This window comes from Bos taurus, chromosome 26, assembly GCF_002263795.3.
Source record: "Bos taurus isolate L1 Dominette 01449 registration number 42190680 breed Hereford chromosome 26, ARS-UCD2.0, whole genome shotgun sequence".
NCBI classification, from domain to species: domain Eukaryota; kingdom Metazoa; phylum Chordata; class Mammalia; order Artiodactyla; family Bovidae; genus Bos; species Bos taurus.
Genome location: NC_037353.1, coordinates 7,759,045 through 7,780,135, shown reverse-complemented (window position 1 = coordinate 7,780,135; position 21,091 = coordinate 7,759,045). Strand labels below are relative to the sequence as shown.

Sequence of the window (21,091 nt, the reverse complement as noted above, 5' to 3'; positions counted from 1 at the left end):
TAGGGAGGGGCCGGGAGGAGCTACCCCTCGTCTGAGGTCAGGGGCAAGCCCAGAGGAGCAACCCCATGTCCAAGGAGCAGTGGCTGCACTGGGGGCAGGAGCACTGAGAGGAGCTACTCCATGTTCAAGGTCAGGAGGGGCAGCCTTGAGGAGATACCCCTCGTCGAAGGTAAGGAGCAGCAGCTGCACTTTGCTGGAGCAGCCATGAAGAGATACCCCACGTCAAGGGAAGAGAAACCGAAGTAAGATGGTAGGTGTTGGGAGAGGACATCAGAGGGCAGACACACTGAAATCATAATCACAGAAAACTAGTCAATCTGATCACACAGACCACAGCCTTGTCTAACTCAATGAAACTAAGCCATGCCGTGTGGGGCCACCCAAGACAGGTGGGTCATGGCGGAGAGGTCTGACAGAATGTGGTCCACTGAAGAAGGGAATGGCAAACCACTTCAGTATTCTTGCCTTGAGAACTCCATGAACAGTGTGAAAAGGCAAAATGATAGGAGACTGAAAGAGGAACTCCCCGGGTCGGTAGGTGCCCAACATGCTACAGGAGATCAGTGGAGAAATAACTCCAGAAAGAATGAAGGGATGGAGCTAAAGCAAAAACAATACCCAGCTGTAGATGTGACTGGTGATAGAAGCAAGGTCCGATGCTGTAAAGAGCAATATTGTATAGGAACCTGGAATGTCAGGTCCATGAATCAAGGCAAACTGGAAGTGGTCAAACAAGAGATGGCAAGAGTGAATGTTGACATTCTAGGAATCAGAGAACTGAAATAGACTGGAATGGGTGAATTCAACTCAGAAGACCATTATATCTACTTCTGTGGGCAGGAATCCCATAGAAGAAATGGAGTAGCCATCATGGTCAACAAAAGAGTCTGAAATGCAGTACTTGGATGCAATTTCAAAAATGACAGAATGATCTCTATTCATTTCCAAGGCAAACCCTTCAATATCACAGTAATCCAAACCTATGCCCCAACCAGTCATGCTGAAGAAGCTGAAGTTAAATGGTTCTATGAAGACCTACAAGACCTTTTAGAACTAACACCCAAAAAAGATGTCCTTTTCATTGTAGGGGACTGGAATGCAAAAGTAGTAAGTCTAGAAACACCAGGGGTAACAGGCAAATTTGGCCTTGGAATACGGAATGAAGCAGGGCAAAGGCTAATAGAGTTTTGCCAAGAGGACACACTGGTCATAGCAAACACCCTCTTCCAACAATACAAGAGAAGACTCTACACTGGACATCACCAGGTGGTCAACACCAAAATCAGATTGATTATATTCTTTGCAGCCAAAGTAGGAGAAGCTCTATACAGTTAGCAAAAACAAGACCAGGAGCTGACTCAGATGGTCTTGGCTCAGATCATAAACTCCTTATTGCCAAATTCAGACTGAAATTGAAGAAAGTAGGGAAAACCAGTAGACCATTCAGCTATGATCTAAATCAAAGCCCTTATGATTATACAGTGGAAGTGAGAAATAGATTTAAGGGACTAGATATGATAGAGTGCCTGATGAATTATGGAAGGAGGTTTGTGACACTGTACAGGAGACAGGGATCAAGACCATCCCCATGGAAAAAAAATGCAAAAAAGCAAAATGGCTGTCTGGGGAGGCCTTACAAATAGCTGTGAAAAGAAAAGTGAAAAGCAAAGGAGAAAAGGAAAGATATGAGCATCTCAATGCAGAGTTCCAAAGAATAGAAAGGAGGGACAAGAAAGCCTTCCTCAGCGATCAATGCAAAGAAATAGAGGAAAACAGCAGAATGGGAAAGACTAGAGATCTCTTCAAGAAAATTAGAGATACCAAGGGAACATTTCATGCAAAGATGAGCTCGATAAAGGACAGAAATGGTATGGGCCTAACAGAAGCAGAAGATATTAAGAAGAGGTGGCAAGAATACACAGAAGAACTCTACAAAAAAAGATCTTCATGACCAAGATGATCACGATGGTGTGATCACTGACCTAGAGCTAGATAGCCTGGAATGTGAAGTCAAATGGGCCTTAGAAAGCATCACTATGAACAAGGCTAGTGTAGGTGATGGAATTCCAATTGAGCTATTTCAAATCCTGAAAGATGATGCTGTGAAAGTGCTGCACTCAATATGCCAGCAAATTTGGAAAATTCAGCAGTGGCCACAGGACTGGAAAAGGTCAGTTTTCATTCCAATCCCAAAGAAAGGCAAGACCAAAGAATGCTCAAACCACTGCACAGTTTCACTCATCTCACACGCTAGTAAAGTAATGCTCAAAATTCTCCAAGCCAGGCTTCAGCAATATGTGAACCGTGAACTTCCTGATGTGCAAGCTGGTTTTAGAAAAGGCAGAGGAACCAGAGATCAAATTTCCAACATCCACTGGATCATGGAAAAAGCAAGAGAGTTCCATAAAAACATCTATTTCTGCTTTATTGACTATGCCAAAGCCTTTGACTATGTGGATCACAATAAACTGTGGAAAATTCTGAAAGAGATGGGAATACCAGACCACCTAATCTGCCTCTTGAGAAATTTGTATGCAGGTCAGGAAGCAACAGTTAGAACTGGACATGGAACAACAGACTGGTTCCAAATAAGAAAAGGAGTACGTCAAGGCTGTATATTGTCACCCTACTTATTTAACTTATATGCAGAGTACATCATGAGAAGCGCTGGGCTGGAAGAAGAACAAGCTGGAATCAAGATTCGTGGGAGAAATATCAGTAACCTCAGATATGCAGATGACACCACCCTTATGGCAGAAAGTGAAGAGGAACTCAAAAGCCTCTTGATGAAAGTGAACGAGGAGAGTGAAAAAGTTACCTTAAAGCTCAACATTTAGAAAATGAAGATCATGGCATCTGGTCCCATCACTTCATGGGAAATAAATAGATGGGGAAATAGTGGCTGACTTTATTTTTCTGGGCTCCAAAATCACTGCAGATGGTGACTACAGCCATGAAATTAAAAGATGCTTACTCCTTGGAAGGAAAGTTATGACCAACCTAGATAGCATATTAATAAGCAGAGATATAACTTTGCCAACAAAGGTCTGTCTAGTCAAGGCTATGGTTTTTCCAGTAGTCATGTATGGATGTGAGAGTTGGACTGTGAAGAAAGCTGAGCACCGAAGAATTGATGCTTTTGAGCTGTGGTGTTGGAGAAGACTCTTGAGAGTCCCTTGGACTACAAGGAGATCCAACCAGTCCATCATAAAGGAGATCAGTCCTTGGTGTTCATTGGAAGGACTGATGCTAAAACTGAAACTCCAATACTTTGGCCACCTGATGCGAAGAGTTGACTCATTGGAAAAGACTCTGATGCTGGGAGGGATTTTGGGCAGGAGCAGAAGGGGGCAACAGGAGATTACATGGCTGGATGGCATCACAGACTCGATGGACATGAGTTTGAGTAAACTCTGGGAGTTGGTGCTGGACAGGGAGACCTGGCATGCTGCAGTCAATGGGATCGTAAAGAGTCGGACACGACTGAGTGACTGAACTGAACTGCCCTGTAAATAAATTCTTCAGTACCATTTTTCTAGATTCCATATATGTACGTTAAAATATATTTATCTTTCTCTTTCGGACTCGCTTTAGTCTGTATAATAGGTTCTGCGTTCATCACCTCATCAGAACTGACTCAAATGTGTTCCTTTTTATGTCTGAGTAATGTTCCATTGTTTATGTGTAGCACAACTTCTTTATCCGTTTATCTGTCAATATACATCTAGGTTGCTTCCATGTTCTAGCTATTGTAAATAGTCCTGAAATGAACAATGGGATACATGTCTTTTTCAACCCTGGTTTCTTCAGGTTATATGCCTAGGAGTGGGATTTCTGGGCAATACGGTGGTTTTATTTCTAGTTTTTAAGGAATCTCCATATCATCTTCCATAGTGGCTGTATCAATTTACATTCCCACCAACAGTTCAAGAATGTTCCCTTTTCTCCACACCCTCTCCAGCTTTTGTTGTTTGTGAACTTTTTAATGAGGGCCATTCTGACTGGTGTGAGGTGAGATCTCATTGATTTGCATTTCTCCAATAATGAGCGATGTTGAGCATCTTTTCATGTGTTTGTTAGCCATCTGTGTTTCTTCTTTGGACAAATGTCTGTTTAGGTCTCTTTCCCATGTTTTGATTGGGTTGTTTGTTTTCCTGGTATTGAGTTGTATGAGTTGCTTGTGTATTTTGGAAATTAATCCTTTGTCAGTTGTTTCATTGGCTATTATTTTCTCCCATTCCAAGGATTGTCTTTTCACTTTCCTTACAGTTTTGCTGTGCAAAAGCTTTTAAATTTAATCAGGTCCCACTTGTTTACTTTTGTTTTTATTTCTGTTACTCTAGGAGGTGGGTCATAGAGGATCTTGCTTTGATTTATGTCATCAAGTGTTCTGCCTATGTTTTCCTCTAAGAGTTTTATAGTGTCTGGTCTCACATTTAGGTCTTTAATCCATTGGATTCAGATTCTTTAGCAGTTACTAGTTGTGTGCCTTTGGGAAAATCATTTAATGTTTCTGAGTCTCAGATCTTTTACCTTTAAAATAGTAAGGACCTGCCTTAAGACTAAGGCAAAGATTAAATAAGAGAATGCCTGTGAAAGATTTAGTGTTGCATGTAATACATTTAATAAACACTTATCACAACTAAAAGTATAAAAGCATAAAAGGATTCAGTAGGTAGTTGAGACCGCCATTACTTTTAGACCTGAGAAGTACTGTAGAGTAGCCCAGAGCACAGCCTGAAACCCACTGGTCCAGAAGTGTCAGAAAGGCAAAGGAGCATGTGCAGATCCCGAAAAGGAGCATGTGCAGATCCCGAAAAGGAGCATGTGCAGATCCCGAAAAGGGGCATGTGCAGATCCCGAAAAGGGGCATGTGCAGATCCCGAAAAGGGGCATGTGCAGATCCCGAAAAGGAGCATGTGCAGATCCCGAAAAGGGGCATGTGCAGATCCCGAAAAGGAGCATGTGCAGATCCCGAAAAGGAGCATGTGCAGATCCCCAAGTCCCTACAAGGATCCCAGATCTTGAGGCACTGCCGCTTCCATTGCAGCCAGTACCCAAGCAGCTTGGTTCAGGTGTGCACTTTGAATGAACCATATGGAAAACAGTAGCATCAAAACCAAACTACAGGTAGGGATGTTGGGGGACAGTGAGTATACAGGCTGGGCATTCCAGTACTTCTGCTTAGAGGCATGACTTTGGACTGTAAAGAAGTAAGGAGAATTGATATGTTGTTTGAAGTCCTGTTGTTGTCACTTAAGTCCTGGGCAGAATTCTCGGGACTTCTGTGAGAAATGTTTATGTTTGTGGGATGTTTGCACAGTCCTGAGTAGCCGCCTAGTTGTTCAGCCGCTAAGTCCTATCTGACTCTTCGTGACCCCAAGGACTCTAATCTGCCAGGTTTCTTTGTCCATGGGGTTCTCCAAGCAAGAATACTGGAGAGAGTTGCCATTTCCTTCTCCAGGGAGGCACCTAGTACATCAAGGCCTTGCACAAATTAAGAATATATGGCTACCGGCCATGCCTTCAAAATGTCAGTTATTTTCAAAACTGTTATTTCATCAAACAACACCCATTGTTTTCATTTTAAGGTGCAATCTGGAAATGTAAGACTTCTAATGTCTAATTCCTTTGTCTCTGATCATCTTAGGAGACACTAATCTCTTCTATATTTACCACATTCTTTTTGGATAAAGATGCTGGTGATGACCACACTTCTCATAAGAATGGTCAAAATCCTGCCCCTCCTATCCCTCAACAACTAACCAAGTTTCTTATCCTCTGGGCAAAGCCTTGCCATTTTATCTATGGATTGAATTTATTAATTTCCGGGTTACCTAAATTTATAGTCACTCCAAGAAATTGTTCATATCCCTTGTCTTTCGTTGTCATTTAATACTTTGAGGAAGAAATGTAGTCATTTAAATGGAATTTGCCACTGATAACTTATCCGTGAAACTTGAGTACAACAGGAAACAGAGAGGTGAAAAAAATAGGAAAAAGAACTCTTACCAATGTGAAATAAACTATATGCAGCATAAAAGTAATCCATGAAGTTTAAGACTATCAAGATATTAGAAATAGAGCTTATGAAATGCTAAATATCTCCTGAGTCTCAACCTTGAGTTGCAAGAAACAGACATCAAGAATTAATTCTCTTTGTCTGTAATTACAGGGCTAATAAAAATGGAAATGAACTTAGATGTTTGGGAGTTTTAAAAAACAGATAAGATGCTTGGAGTCTTAGATTTAAAAAGATAGAGAAAATACTAAATGAGAGGTGGAATTTTTTACTTACAGATTCTCTCAATCTCCTACTTGTTCTTCCTGTTTATCAGTCAGAAAAACTTAAGACTCAGCAGCAATTAATTATGAAAGCAGCAGGAATAGTTTTTTGGTTATGACTTTTCCCCCTAATATTTCATTGAATTAATTTAGCACGCCTTTTACATTTAAAAATATTTCTTTGATCATCAAAATGACATATTTAAGAAAAAGCGTAAGATTTTTTAAAAATCATTTATAATGCCGCTACCCAGAAAGGATACTTAGAACATTTTGTACTTCCTTCCTTTTCTTCTTAACTGTCTTAAGAGGTTAGACCACATTGCTTGGCTTTTTAACACATAAGCTTAATTCTGAACGTTAATCATTTCTTTATAGTTGGTACCTGTTACCACTGTTTTAAGGTTTTATTTTGGGTCAAGGTGGCTGGATTTTGTCTACTTTTTCTCTTTAAGCTTTTCACTTGTATGGTACCATTGTGTCTTTTTTTTGTATCATTATTCTTGGTCTTCCAGTTTTTTCTGTTCCATTTTTGCCATCTGCTCTTGATGTACATATTCTCCTTGGCCCATGCAACTTGATAACTTGAACTAGAATATTAATACTGTGTATTCATGTTGCATGAATAGTTTGAATTAGAGGCTGTTATACATACCCTTTGTTAACAGGGCTGATGAAAGTAGAATAGCAAGTGGTGATGATAGCGTTGATATCTTTCTACAGACAATGTTCAGCAGCTTATATAGTGGTTGGCTTGGCACAGCTTCCGAGCATTTGAGGTTTAGGTTTTTGCAGTGTTTGTCATGATATTCTGAAATTCTCTTTTAGGACCTAGAACTTTTACTTAACTGAGTTGAATTCAATTCAGTCGCTCAATCATGTCCGACTCTCCGCGACCCCATGAACCACAGCACTCCAGGCATCCCTGTATATCACCAACTCTCGAATCCACCCAAGCCCATGTTCATTGCATCGGTGACGACATCCAACCATCTCATCCTCTCTCATCCCCTTCTCCTCCTGCTCTCAACCTTTCCCAGCATTAGGGTCTTTTCAAATGAGTCAACTCTTTGCATGAAGTGGCCAAAGTATTGGAGTTTCAGCTTTAACATCAGTCTTTCCAATGAACACCCAGGACTGATCTCCTTTAGAATGGACTGGTTGGATCTCCTTGCAGTCCAAGGGACTCTCAAGAGTTTTCTCCAACACCGCAGTTCAAAAGCATCAATTCTTCTGCGCTCAGCTTTCTTTATAGTCCAACTCTCACATCCATACATGACTACTGGAAAAACCATAGCCCTGACTAGACAGCCCTTTGTTGGCAAAGTGATGTCTCTGCTTTTGAATATGCTATCTAGGTTGGTCATAACTTTCCTTTCAAGGAGTAAGCATCTTTTAATTTCATGGCTGCAGTCACCATCTGCAGTGATTTTGGAGCCCAGAAAAATAAAGTCTGACACTGTTTCCACTGTTTCCCCATCTATTTGCCATGAAGTGATGGAACCAGATGCCATGATCTTCATTTTCTGAATGTTGAGCTTTTTCACTTTCCTCTTTCACTTTCATCAAGAGGCTTTTTACTTCCTCTTCACTTTCTGCCATAAGAGAACTTTTTCACTCTCCTCTTTCACTTTCATCAAGAGGCTCTTTAGTTCCTCTTCACTTTCTGCCATAAGAGTGGTGTCATCTGCAAATCTGAGGTTATTGATATTTCTCCCAGCAATCTTGATTCCAGCTTGTGCTTCTTCCAGTCCAGCGTTTCTCATGATGTACTCTGCATATAAGTTAAATAAGCAGGGTGACAATATACAACCTTGATGAACTCCTTTTCCTATTTGGAACCAGTCTGTTGTTCCATGTCCAGTTCTAACTGTTGCTTCCTGATCTGCATACAGGTTTCTCAAGAGACAGGTCAGGTGGTCTTGTATTCCCATCTCTTGAAGAATTTTCCACAGTTTATTGTGATTCACACAGTTGAGTTACTGGTGGCTTAAAATTCATGGAAAGAAATCTGTTGATTGCATTTAATTTCTTAGTAGAATCATTTCCAGAAAAGTTAAATGTTGGCAAGCTTAATTTATTTATAACCATGACATTAATGTTTCAAAACATTAGTTCTGATTTTTTTTCTAAATTAACTGTTATGGTATATAAATTTAGGAAATTTGGTTGAACTAAGTTGCACTGCTCCTATAAAGTGATTTTTCAATTTTATTAATGTTTAGGAAAATGTGTTAGTCCACGTGGTAAATCGTCTTCCCTGGTGGATCAGACGGTAGAGAATCTCCCTGCAGTGTGTGAGACCTGGGTTAGATCCCTGGGTTGGGAAGATCTCTGGGAGAAGGGCATGGCAACTCACTCCGGTATTCTTGCCTGGAGAATTCCTGCAGGCTACAGCCCGTAGAGTTACAAAGAGTCAGACAGGACCGAGCAACTAACACTTTCACTTTCCTGTGGTAAATCACTCAGGTTAGTATTTACACTTGAAGGTGAACTCCATACATTGATACCCAGAGTACAATTAAGCTGCTTTCTGATATAATCTTTTTTTCCAAATGATATTATTAGGCAAGTCGTTCCATAACCATTTAGAGTACTATTCCACCTTCTTTACTGATAAGAAATGTCCGCTCACAGTGGCCTCTCGAAAGTATAATTTATTAGATTTATAATTAAGACATTAAAATTTAATCCTTTGTATATTCTCTATGGTGTTTTCACAATTCTTCAAACATTGTCTTTGGAAGTAGAGTGATGGTATTACAGCAAAAATCACCTCCTTAAGATTTAAAAGAAAATGATGCTCAGGAGGCCAGTGGCTAAGAGTCTTTTGAATTTGGCCATGGTGACTTGATTAGCTGCACCATTTGGCTTTGGACCTATGGTGTTTAGAAGGCCATAAAATACATTGTTTTCCCCACACAACAGAGGGTTTAGAGCATAGAGACCATTGACAGAAATGTACTGCTGATGTTATTGGTCACATGGGAAGTTTTGTAAATGGAGTTTTGGTTCCTTAACATTTCCTAATTAAATAGATAGTGTGGCTCTGGATTTTGAGCTCCAGTGGAGAGTCAAAGGATATAGAAAAGATGCGTGGACATGCACACACTGCTGTTTTTAAAAATGTTTTTTAAAAAAACCAACAAGGCCCTATTGTATAGCACAGGGAATTCTGCTCAATGGTATATGGCAGCCTGGATGGGAAGGGAGTTTGGGGGAGAATGGAAAAATGCGTATGTATGGCTGAGTTGGTTCACTGTTCACCTGAAACTGTCAAAACACTGTTAACTGGCTATACTTCCAAACAAATAACTAGTTAAAAAATGAAAAGATGAATTTCAGAAGACTTTAAGGAACAGAAGCTCTGAAGCTGACTTTTATTGAGACATAGTATTTACAAAATTTTTTGATTTGGTTATTTTTCATGGAGGCCAAAAATCTGTGTGTATCAAAATGTTACAAAGAGATTAAAAAATAGGGAAAATGTTCTGAACACTTTCTCTCCAGTACTTGGGTAGGTACATGAGGAACTGAAGAAAAGAGAGGAAGGCCCACCTAGTATCAAAATTGTGGATACATTTGCAAATAAAGAAAACCAATCAAACTGAGAAACATCCAATAATATTAATGTGTCTAGTGTATATGGCATTTAGTAAAATTCAAACAGAATATAATTAATCTCCTTTTTGAAAAAAATCAGTTATAAAAGGATGGTATGAAAAAAAGACAGATGGAGGAAACTTCAATATTTGTATAGCACAAGGCTGCTCTATTATTCAGACTTTGTGGTTCAGTAGAATACATTATTTTAAATATATGTTGATTAGAAAATTCCTTGTTAATTATGGTTTTACTTGAAATTTTAAACACCAAGTTACTCATTATTGGTATAATTTCATCAGAGCCCATTTTTAGTCCTCATAAGAGATATCACAGTAAGTTTGGAACTCACTAATAATAAATAAAGGGTCTTCTCTTCTGGTAATGCTAATATTTTCTGCTTAGTATTCTAAATGAAATCTTCAAATGATTTTCAGGTATCTTAGTTGTGAATGTAACTTTCATGCTCATTTGAATCACAGAAGCCCGCCAGCATTTAAGGACTTTTTTAAAAGCAAAAAGGTTATATACTATGGAAAGGAAACATTTTTAGCTCATCTACAATCATCCTGTTGCATAACTTGAAATGGGAAATTAGCTTTTCCTATTATGACTGTACTTGACAAATACTACTTTAAAGAGTTCTTGGAAATATCTTGAAAACCTTTGAGGCAGGCATGATATATAAACTGATATAAGGAATTCGAAGGATTTCCCACTGTTGAAGTGCAGAAATTTTCTTCTACTTTTTCCCTCTGGATGATCTAATAATTGAATTGACATGAGAAATTAATAGAAAATAAAATTTAACCATGTGTGTACGTGGGAGAGACCCGGGAAAAGTGAGTAACAGAGTAACATCAGAATGGTGGAAGCCTTCGTGTTAAATACCACCGTCAACTAAAGACAAGAGAGGATGCTGAGAGTAGTGGTTTAGGACTTCAAAGGAGAGGAAGGCAATTGATAAGGACATGGTAAAGCAAATGTTTGATAAGCAAATTTGCTGGGTCTGTGAGAAACAGTGGGGGCGAGGAGGAGTTTAACAGACTTTGCCAGGTTCCCCTGTGTCGCTAAGTGACCATGCCTACTTCCTATTATTGTTGTGTCTCCTGATGACGCCCTTCCTGGAACAGGTCCTCTATCTCTATTCTTCAGGCAGTTAGAGGGAAGCTCAGTGTTTCTTCCTGAGTCTTTGGGCCCTGATTGTTTTCAGCTCAAAATAACCCACATACCAAAGAGACATTTTGGTGTGACACATTTTGTTCCCCTATATCACCTTGCCTTTCAACCTCCTCCTCCCCCTAATTCTAGCACAGACTCCACTCATCAGGGCAGACTAGCACAGGGACCAAGGGCATGAATCTTAGAGCCAAGTTTGAAAGACAGCTCTGTTGCTTGGGTATTTACCCTGAGCAAGTTACTGAACTCAGGTGAATCTAAACTTCTAAAATGCAACACTGTGGAATTAAATAAATAATATGTAGTACTGGATAGATATTCAATAAATGTTTGCACTGCCTTTTTAAAGGGAACAAGTTGGCAGAGGAGGGATACAGCCTTTGAAAGAGGAAAATCAAAAGCCCCTGAAGGAATAGCTGTGTTTGTGTCCATTGGTTCTGTCACCTTCTCCTTATCCAGGTGACCAGCAGCCTGGCTTATCTGCTTTATGTCTTCTGTCTCCTTCTGGGTAACAGTAATCCCTAGTCTCTATCCTGTTACATCTACCCTTGACATGGATATACTGATGCTGAAAGATAGGCCTCCCTGCATTGAGGCTGAATTGAATCTCAGAGACAGAGTTTGTGTGAAGGAGGAAAGAATGGCTTTATTGCTTTGCCAAGTAAAGGGGAAGCAATAGGTTCTTGCCCTCAAAAACTGTGTGTCCCAACTGGGAGGATTTGATGAGGAGTTTCATAGCAATAGTTCAAGGCTGTGGTCTCTGACAAGGTTAGTCCTTTAATCTTGTCTCAGGTGATTAGTCTCCTAATGATTTCCTCTGGTCCGTTTAATCTTGCCTCCAGTAGGGTTTTTTTTTTTTTTTTTTTTTTGGTGGGTGTGGAGATTCTCTTCCTTTGAGTAGCAACTGCTTGAATCTACCCTGTGGAACTTGAGGAAGGTGATGGAGACTGGAGTTGAGCCTATAAGAAATGGGGGACAAAAGGGCTTTTCATGCCCAGGAGCCCCACAGGGTCCTTCTAGGTTTCTATACCAAATTAATTTCATTACTTTTTATCCTTTCTAAAAGTGGCATCTGGTTATACATATAACTCACTTTGACTCCCCAGTATAACCTACCAAGATCCCAACTAGTGACTTCCACCTCCCACATCTCACCTAGGCAAGGCAACATGGTGTGGGAATAAGACATCAGAGTTAGCTCAAGTGGGTTGAGTGCTAACTTTACTTTGTCAACAACACCACCAAAAAAGAACATTGTTCATCAACCAGTTATACAAGGGTTAATTTGCAACTCACTGCAGTCACCTACTAGAAAATGCATTCTTAAAAGAATTTAGGATTAAAAAAAAAAATAGAAGTACACTGTGCTTTGGATAAACTGACCTTGGATAGTTAGATGCATATCTCAGGAAGAATTGTAATGACCCCAGGTTCTTACATCTTCCCACACACTGAAATCATTAACTTGAGGTATCTGTTCTCTGTGATTAGGAGTAATATTTTACCAGGATATATGCTTAACTTCTTCAAGAGATGGGAATACCAGACCACCTGATCTGCCTCTTGAGAAATTTGTATGCAGGTCAGGAAGTAACAGTTAGAACTGGACATGGAACAACAGACTGGTTCCAATTAGGAAAAGGAGTTCATCAAGGCTGTATATTGTCACCCTGTTTATTTAACTTATATGCAGAGTACATCATGAAAAACGCTGGACTGGAAGAAACACAAGCTGGAATCAAGATTGCCAGGAGAAATATCAATAACCTCAAGACGCTTACTCCTTGGAAAGTTATGACCAACCTAGATAGCATATTCAAAAGCAGAGACATTACTTTGCCAACAAAGGTTCATCTAGTCAAGGCTATGGTTTTTCCTGTGGTCATGTATGAATGTGAGAGTTGGACTGTGAAGAAGGCTAAGCGCTGAAGAATTGATGCTTTTGAACTGTGGTGTTGGAGAAGACTCTTGAGAGTCGCTTGGACTGCAAGAAGATCCAACCAGTCCATTCTGAAGGAGATCAGCCCTGGGATTTCTTTGGAAGGAATAATGCTAAAGCTGAAACTGCAGTACTTTGGCCACCTCATGCGAAGAGTTGACTCATTGGAAAAGACCCTGATGCTGGGAGGGATTGGGGGCAGGAGGAGAAGGGGACAACAGAGAATGAGATGGCTGGATGTCATCACTGACTCAATGGACGTGAGTCTGAGTGAACTCCAGGAGTTGGTGATGGACAGGGAGGCCTAGCGTGCTGTGATTCATGGGGTCGCAAAGAGTCGGACACGACTGAGCGACTGAACTGAACTGAACTATGTATTACAGTGAGGCTTAAATAAGATAATATGTCAAGTGCAGAGTGTTTTGACAAATAAAAATATGAAATCAGTAAATGGTGATTATTATGGCTGCCTGTGTTCAGACAACCATTTTAATTATCCCATGACTTGAAAAACAGAAATTTCTAAGGTTAACTGAGCACTTTCTGTTTTGGTTCCTTTGTGCTGGATATTATTTCCATTTAGAATGACTTCCAAGTAAGAATGTCTTTTTTTTTTTTTTTTGCCACATAATTTATTTATTTATTTTAAAATTTAAATTTATTTATTTTAATTGGAGGCTAATTACTTTACAATATTGTATTGGTTTGGCACACGTCAACATGAATCTGCCATGGGTGTACACAATCCTCTTCCCCATCCTGAACACCCCTTCCACCTCCCTCCCCATACCATCCCTCTGGGTCATGCCAGTGCACCAGCCCCAGGCATCCTGTATCCTGCATCAAACCTAGACTGGCGATTCATTTCTTATATGATATTATATATATTTCAATGCCATTCTCCCAAATCATCCCACCCTCTCCCTCTCCCACAGAGTCCAAAAGACTGTTCTATATATCTGTGTCTCTTTTGCTGTCTCGCATACAGGGTTATCGTTACCATCTTTCTAAATTCTAAATATATGCGTTAGTATACTGTATTAGTGTTTTTCTTTCTGGCTTACTTCACTCTGTTGTATGCCGGTTAAACTCATACTTGTTTTTATAGGTTACAATGAGTTTCTTCCTCCTTTGTTCTAATCCCTTCATTGTTTGTATCCCATTGTGAATGGGGATAATGTCTCCTTTACTAAATTGTCAGGTCTTAATAGATATAAGCTATATCTTAATTTACTTTTTCCACATTTCTACTTTTTATTTTTGTTTATTTCTCTGGGAAACTTCCACTGAATTACCTAGAGGTTGAAGACCTAAATGAAGAATTCAATTTGTGACAGCCTTCAAGGATCTTGGCTTCTTAGAAGCTAAAATAGTGTTGTAGAGGCATTCCTGCAACTCCACCATGAAGATTTCTTAATAATGGTGTTTTTGGAATACATGTTACTCCTTCTTAAGGCTCCATAAGACTCCTTTGCAGTCTTAAACAATCTGAAGGAAGTATCTGCAGATATCATGACAACGTTTGCCTTTATACACTCTGGTTTTTACAATACTTCTGAAGGTTTCCCTCCCTCTTGATATATGGCTAATTTGGAAAAGTAATAATCTAAGCAAATTAAGAAGCAAGACTTTTCTTTGACCCATGGAAACAGAGGAGGAGTAGCTGCAACATAATTATTCTTCTAAGCTTTGTTTTCGTCTTATTGTACTTGTGACTCAGAAAATATTGTTGATGCATGAAGTGATAAGGTCAGAGTAATTCTGATAGATAAGCTCTGTGAACTTGCTAATGATGTAAAACCTTTACTTGAAGTAGGCCATGGCATGAAAGAGAAGTCAGTGATATGGTTTCAACCTGGACTCACCTTGTTGATGCTTTTACAAGGACAAGCAGGTTACCAAACTGCTAGCCTTTCAGTCCTATTTGTAGTCTCTGCCTACGAAATTAATTATTGTCTTTAACTAAAGGTCATCTACTTCTTTGGACTCTTAAAGAGAAATCACTTATTTCTTTTAATTTATTTTTTAATGTATACTTTATGTCAATCATTTTTACTAAGCATCTACTATTTTTAAGTCCATGTGAGACTCACTACTTAATACAGAGTTCCTCTATGAGTTAACCTTGAGTAGTTAGGAATATGTTCTCTAAGTTATATCACTTAAGTTGACTGAAGAAAGAATGCTTTCCAAATCTAAATTGTGATGTCTTTTTTTTTTTGCTTTGTACAGAAACTCATAGCTTTTTCTGTGTTGTAAACATTTTTTTCCATTGCCATTGTTGTTCTTTTATTTGTAAGTTCCCCAGCTTGATCAAGCATATGGCTTTTTTTTCTTTTAAAGACAGAGATACTTACAATTGATTAGCAAAGAGGAATATGTACCAGTAATCTTCAGTGGATGGATGCAAAATTAAAACTGGATTATTAGGCAAGCTAAGCTTAATGCTGCCTCATGTTATTAAGGAATACAGCTAACATTTCTCTTAGACAAATGGAAAATCTCTAATACCTGCTTTCACTCAAGGTTTATAGTGAAATTGACTTTCCTAATACTGAGGTGCCTTTTCATCCATGTTATTAGACACAAAAATATCTTTTTTAATAAAGAGAAAATAGTGTCCTGGTTATCCTTTTTATGATTTTGGTTGACTATCGTTACATTGATAAACACCTGGAACATTTCTGCTGGGGTTCCAGTGATTGGAAAGAAACCAGCTGAAATTATTCCCAGGGTTAGTGGACAACAAGGTTCCTGCCTTGAGAATTTTTTGTTTTGAATAACTAATCTCCCTCTGAAGATAGTTAGACACTTCTCATTTGCAGTAAGCGCCTGTGTACCAGATCTTGGTAGTAATTAGATTGCCTCATAGCTTAGTTTCACAAGCCTCATTCAGTATATGGATTCTTAAATAAACAATAAGGAAATTATATTACAAAGAATGACAGCCCACATACAAATCCCCTAGTATAATAAAAAGTGAGGGAAGATTCCTGAGCATATGCTTACCAGGCTCTGCTGAAATGGCTGTCACTAAACAAATATAGGAACATGTTACATTACATGGTTTGCTTTCATTTTTATTATTTATTTTTTTGTACATCTTGTGAGCTGGAAAGGGGTTTCTTAGTAAACAAAGAGGGCATAGGGGATCCTTTTTATTTTCCCCTTTCAGGATTGATTTGAGCTATGTTCATACATTTTTATGTCTGGAAGAATAGTTCCTAGTGGTGTCCTGTTACATCTGAAGTGTGCTAGAGTGTGACAGTCTACGATGTTAGCAGCTATTCCCAACTGGTAATAATACACTGCAAGACAGGGGCTCTCCCCAGCTAGGCTTCCCTGCAGGCAGCAATTTTCATGAGAACAAGAAGGTTGTTTTTCCCCCTTCTTTTTGCATCACAAATATGCCAGTTATCCTCATTATCAGCCTCTCCCTCCAGTTTCTTGAAACCCCTCTCCAAGTCACTGCCATTGATTTTTAATGCTTAAGTACATATTTAAAATACACTAAGTTTTGCCAAAGGTTTGATTAGAGGTGGACATTTCCATTCTTTTTGGCCTTTGAATGGCTACCTACCACTAGCCTGATGTTTTTTGAGTGATTTCAAAAATTGAAGTATCTTTTTGGAGAAAAATGACCCATTCTCTATTAGGTGATCCTTTCCTTTAAGGACTAGTGAAGCCTTAAATTTCAAGTCAATGTTGATTAAGGAATTATTGAGATTAATTAGTATTCCTTGACATCCCCACATTTAAATGTACAGTGGCTTGAGACAATTTCATGCTCATTTACCAAAAGGCTTTTACTTCCTAAATACTTTAACTAAATTCACCAGTTCTCACTATGTTGCCACTCTGTAATTCTTAAATTCTATACTGTGGTGGCTATTTTTTTCTTTAGAATATTGTTCTTCTAGGTTGAATTGTCTTCAAATGCCAATTAGTATTCCGATTATCATAAGGCTTTTCACTTTTTTCCACATTTGTTAAAAATCATTAGCTCTTGGGAGGATATTAAAGAGCATTTGTTAGATACAAGGAGTATGTGCATTGGTAATTTGATTTCGTTGGTTGAAAAGGAAAAGGCAAAATGTAAAGTTAAAAGTGGACAAACTTTATGAATACTGTCAAGTCAGGAACACCTATTCAAATCATTAAAAGCAAAAACCTTAGAATATTTGGAATGAGAACTAAAACTTGAAAGTTCTGAATTCCTGTACTCATAATTTTAAAAAAAAAAAGATGATGATACATTGAAAAATTAGGAATTTCAATCTGGCCTTTTTGTTTAATGTATTTTTAAAATACATAATTAATCTTCAGCAACGCTGGATCTTCATTGCCACGTGTGGGCTTCCCTTTGCAGTGGCTTCTCTTGCCGTGGAGCGCAGGCTCTCGCGTGGGCTCAGTAGTTGTGGTGCGTGGGTTTAGTTGCTCCATAGCATGTGGAATCTTCCTGGACCAGGGATCGAACCTGTGTCCCCTCATTGACAGGCAGATTCTTATGCATTGCACCACTAGGGAAGTCTGTGACATCTTTCTACTAGGTTAAATTATAATTTACCAGGAGATTTTGAGTTTGGGAGGTTTTTTTTTTTGAGGGGGGGAGTGATATTTTTTAGACTTTACATTTATTAATGCATAAGCATCTTGAAGCATAGAATTGTACTTTGCAAGTAGGAACTCCAGTATCAAATAAAATAAATATTAGCACAAAGTAGAAACTAGTAGGAATCAGAGACAAGACCTGAAAAATTAATAGGAAGCTGAGGCAGTTGAAGTTAGCACAGCTCCCAGTGACTCCTGACTCCCCAGGTTTACACTCTTGTATCATCCTCTCCTTGTGACTTATAGGCTGGATCCAGTGACTATTTTCTAACAAATAGAATACAGAGAAAGTAAAGGCAGATCCAGACCTATCTGAAAATGGTTCAAGCTAATGTTAGGATGAGGAACTCATCTAAGCAATGGGGAAAAGCTAAGTCAAAAAACTACCTGGACGATAGAACTCATGACTAATTGGCATACAATTTCTGGGAGCATATCCTTAGCCAAAAAAAAAAAAAAAAAAAAATCAGTATAATTGGAACCAAATTAGAGATCACATTATGACTGTTATCATGAATTTGTAGTAAAAAAGTATTTGAGTTATTCTTTGATTTGTTTTCACTGCTAATATTTGGGGACCATAGATAAATCAGAAACAGCTGAATGTCTCTACCATATTAAAGAATTGAAAATATTGACAAGCATGTTTACTTTTCATTCAATACCATTTATTCAGCATACATTTCCTATTAGCTATTGATGGTAGTGATATATTGTTCTAGGATTAATACTAGATGGGAAATGGAAAAATTCTCGCCCTCTTATATGAATTATTCACAACACTTACAGTAAGTACCAAATCAGCTCTGGTTGACCTAGTGACTTGTAGATGCAATCTAGCTTAAACATATGGACTCTTGATAGCAGTATGAATGGTTTTCTAAAAAGTTGATTCCTGTAGTAGTGAACCTTATTTAATAGTATATGGAGCTTAAGCTTTGCATACAACATTTTAACATGACAATTCTCAAGATGTACTCTCTTTGATCATCATAGATTTCCAAGTGGACTGTAAGATTTAATTCCTTGTTATTGCCCTTTAAGAGCTTTTAGGGAAAAGCTAAATTGATATAACAGTCGAAAGACGTTTTAATAAAAACGTTCTTAGCATCAGAAGTGTGGAAAACTCACTACATTTCAGGAGTTAGATTTTCTTTCTGAATGTAATTAGAACACACACATTTTCCTTGCTGACAGCAGCACTATAAGCCAACACTGCAGTAGACTTTGGCCTCTATATTTAGTGTTAGATCCTGTTTGTGCAAACCTTGACTCTAAATTGAAATATAATGTTTAACAAGGATTATAATCTTTGAATCTCCTACACAAAACCAAGCACAACATGATTAGTGAAAGCTATGGTGACATTAAAAATTTAAACACATACATAGCATCTGGATAAACTAGACTAGAGACTAAAAGTATTTGCCTGGAGTCCCCACACAAGGCTCTCGATAGCTCACACTTAGACCTTTATGGGCTCCCTGTGTTCACCTTTTCTCTGGTTATCCCAGAGCTTCAGGCTGTTTTGTTCTCCCCACTTGTCCTCTCCAGGTTCTCTAATATGTTGAGAATGGGATATGGTCTTTTTACTCTTTTGTTTCCACTTCAGACAGGAAGTGGGTCCATTTCTTTTAAGATGTTCCCACTCATCCTCATCACTGAGGGAAAATGGAAGGTAAAAAGTAAATCTGCCATTTGCAAAAGGTCAAGGTATTCTGAGTCATTGTGCTTGACAGAGTTACCTACCTTCATTGAAAAAAGTCATTTGAATGGCCTTCCTGCCATGTGTCAGGCATTCTGCTAGGCACTGAGTATACAAAGATAAGAGTCAACTAGTCTTCAAGGACTTCAGCACAGAGTGTAAATAACACAGCAGTCACTGCACAACATGATAAGGACACAGGAAGAGAGAAAGGAGCACAGAATGGGGAGCAGTTGGTGATTAACCTTTGGGCACAAGGGATAGGCACACCAGGTAGAAGAATTTGTGTGGACAGAAACACACAGACAAGAAAGAACATGATGAGGTTTCGGAACTATAATTGAGGATGTGAAGTTGAGGATGTGAAGGGCACCATGTTGAGCAATGAGGCACGGTGCGTAGGCATGACTTTCTAAATCAGTGGTTATCAAAGTGTTTCCACAGCTAGCAGTATCAATATCTCTTGGAAGTTTATTAGAAAAGCACATTCTCAGTCCCCACTCCAGATCTCCTGATAGGAACTGATCTAATCAGCCTTCCAGGTTCTTGATCCCACTAAACTTAAAGAAAAAATAAATAAATAAAAACTAACATGCTAGTAGGAGTTAAAGATTTCTTTTTCTCTTAAAACCAGTGGATTTTTAAACAGGGAAATGCCATTTGTCGAACTTGACTTTTATCGAAAGAGCTATCCGGAAGCACTGTGGAGAATAAATTAGTGCACGTTTGATGATGTCTGCAGGAATAAGATGGATGGAGGGTCAGGAATAAAATTGGATAATGCTTAAAAGGCTGTTGCAATAAGTCAGGTGAAAAGTAACAAGGCAGTTACAAGCTGAAGAGTTGTAATGAGTAAGGATTTGAAAAATATTCAATAGCAACTTAAGTCATTTTCACATGATTCAGGGAAATTCTAATGCCACTTACTATCATTCAGTTGAATATGGGCTCATTAATCGTCACTACCCCTCCGAAGATTGGCCCTGCTTTTAGTGATGGCCACTGGAACTTTTCCTTTGAAGAGTAATCAAAGTGTCAGAGTTCCTCCTGCACAAGTGGTCAGTGTCATTTCTGCATAAGATGAAACAGTTGGTTAGGCTGCTGCCATGGTTTCTAGACAAGATTACATCAGAGTATTTCCTCTGACCTTGAGCCAAAATTCACTTTACCATCTGACTCATTTGAACAAAGTTAACATTTATAATAGAGGATTGTCTTCAAGATGTAAACAATAATTTTATTATTTCTTTGATTTGAAAATAAAAACAAATAGGAACTATTTAGCAACTCTTCCAGTGGTTCTACATTTGTGGTCCTTGCACAGTAGATGAGTGATTTACTACATGTACTGGTATGTATTTGGTGCGTACGCTAATGAACTAACCTAAGTAAAAGTTATCTGTTTTGCAGCTTACACGAAAGTGTAAGTCACTCAGTCGTGCCCAACTCTTTGCAACCCCATGAATAGTCCATGGAATTCTCCAGACCAGAATACTGGAGTGGGTTCCCTTCTCCAGGGGATCTTCCCAACCCAGGGATCAAACCCAGGTCTCCTGCATTGCTGGCGGATTCTTTACCAGCTGAGCCATTAAGGAATATACTACCAAATTAAGATGAGGTTTAAGACAGGAATCAATAATCAGTCAGTGTCCCCAATATATACTGAGTACTTCCTCTGTGTCAGGTACTGCACTTAGTATTTTATTATTCAATCCTCAAAGCACCTGTATGAAAAATTACAGTTTTCATTCTAGTGTATTTTTCATAGA

General features: G+C 38.7%; 1 protein-coding gene across 2 annotated transcripts in view; it reads left to right on the top strand.

The window, feature by feature from the left end:
• Window positions 1–21,091, top strand: part of PRKG1 (protein kinase cGMP-dependent 1) — a 1,418,431-nt gene that overhangs the window by 533,593 nt on the left and 863,747 nt on the right.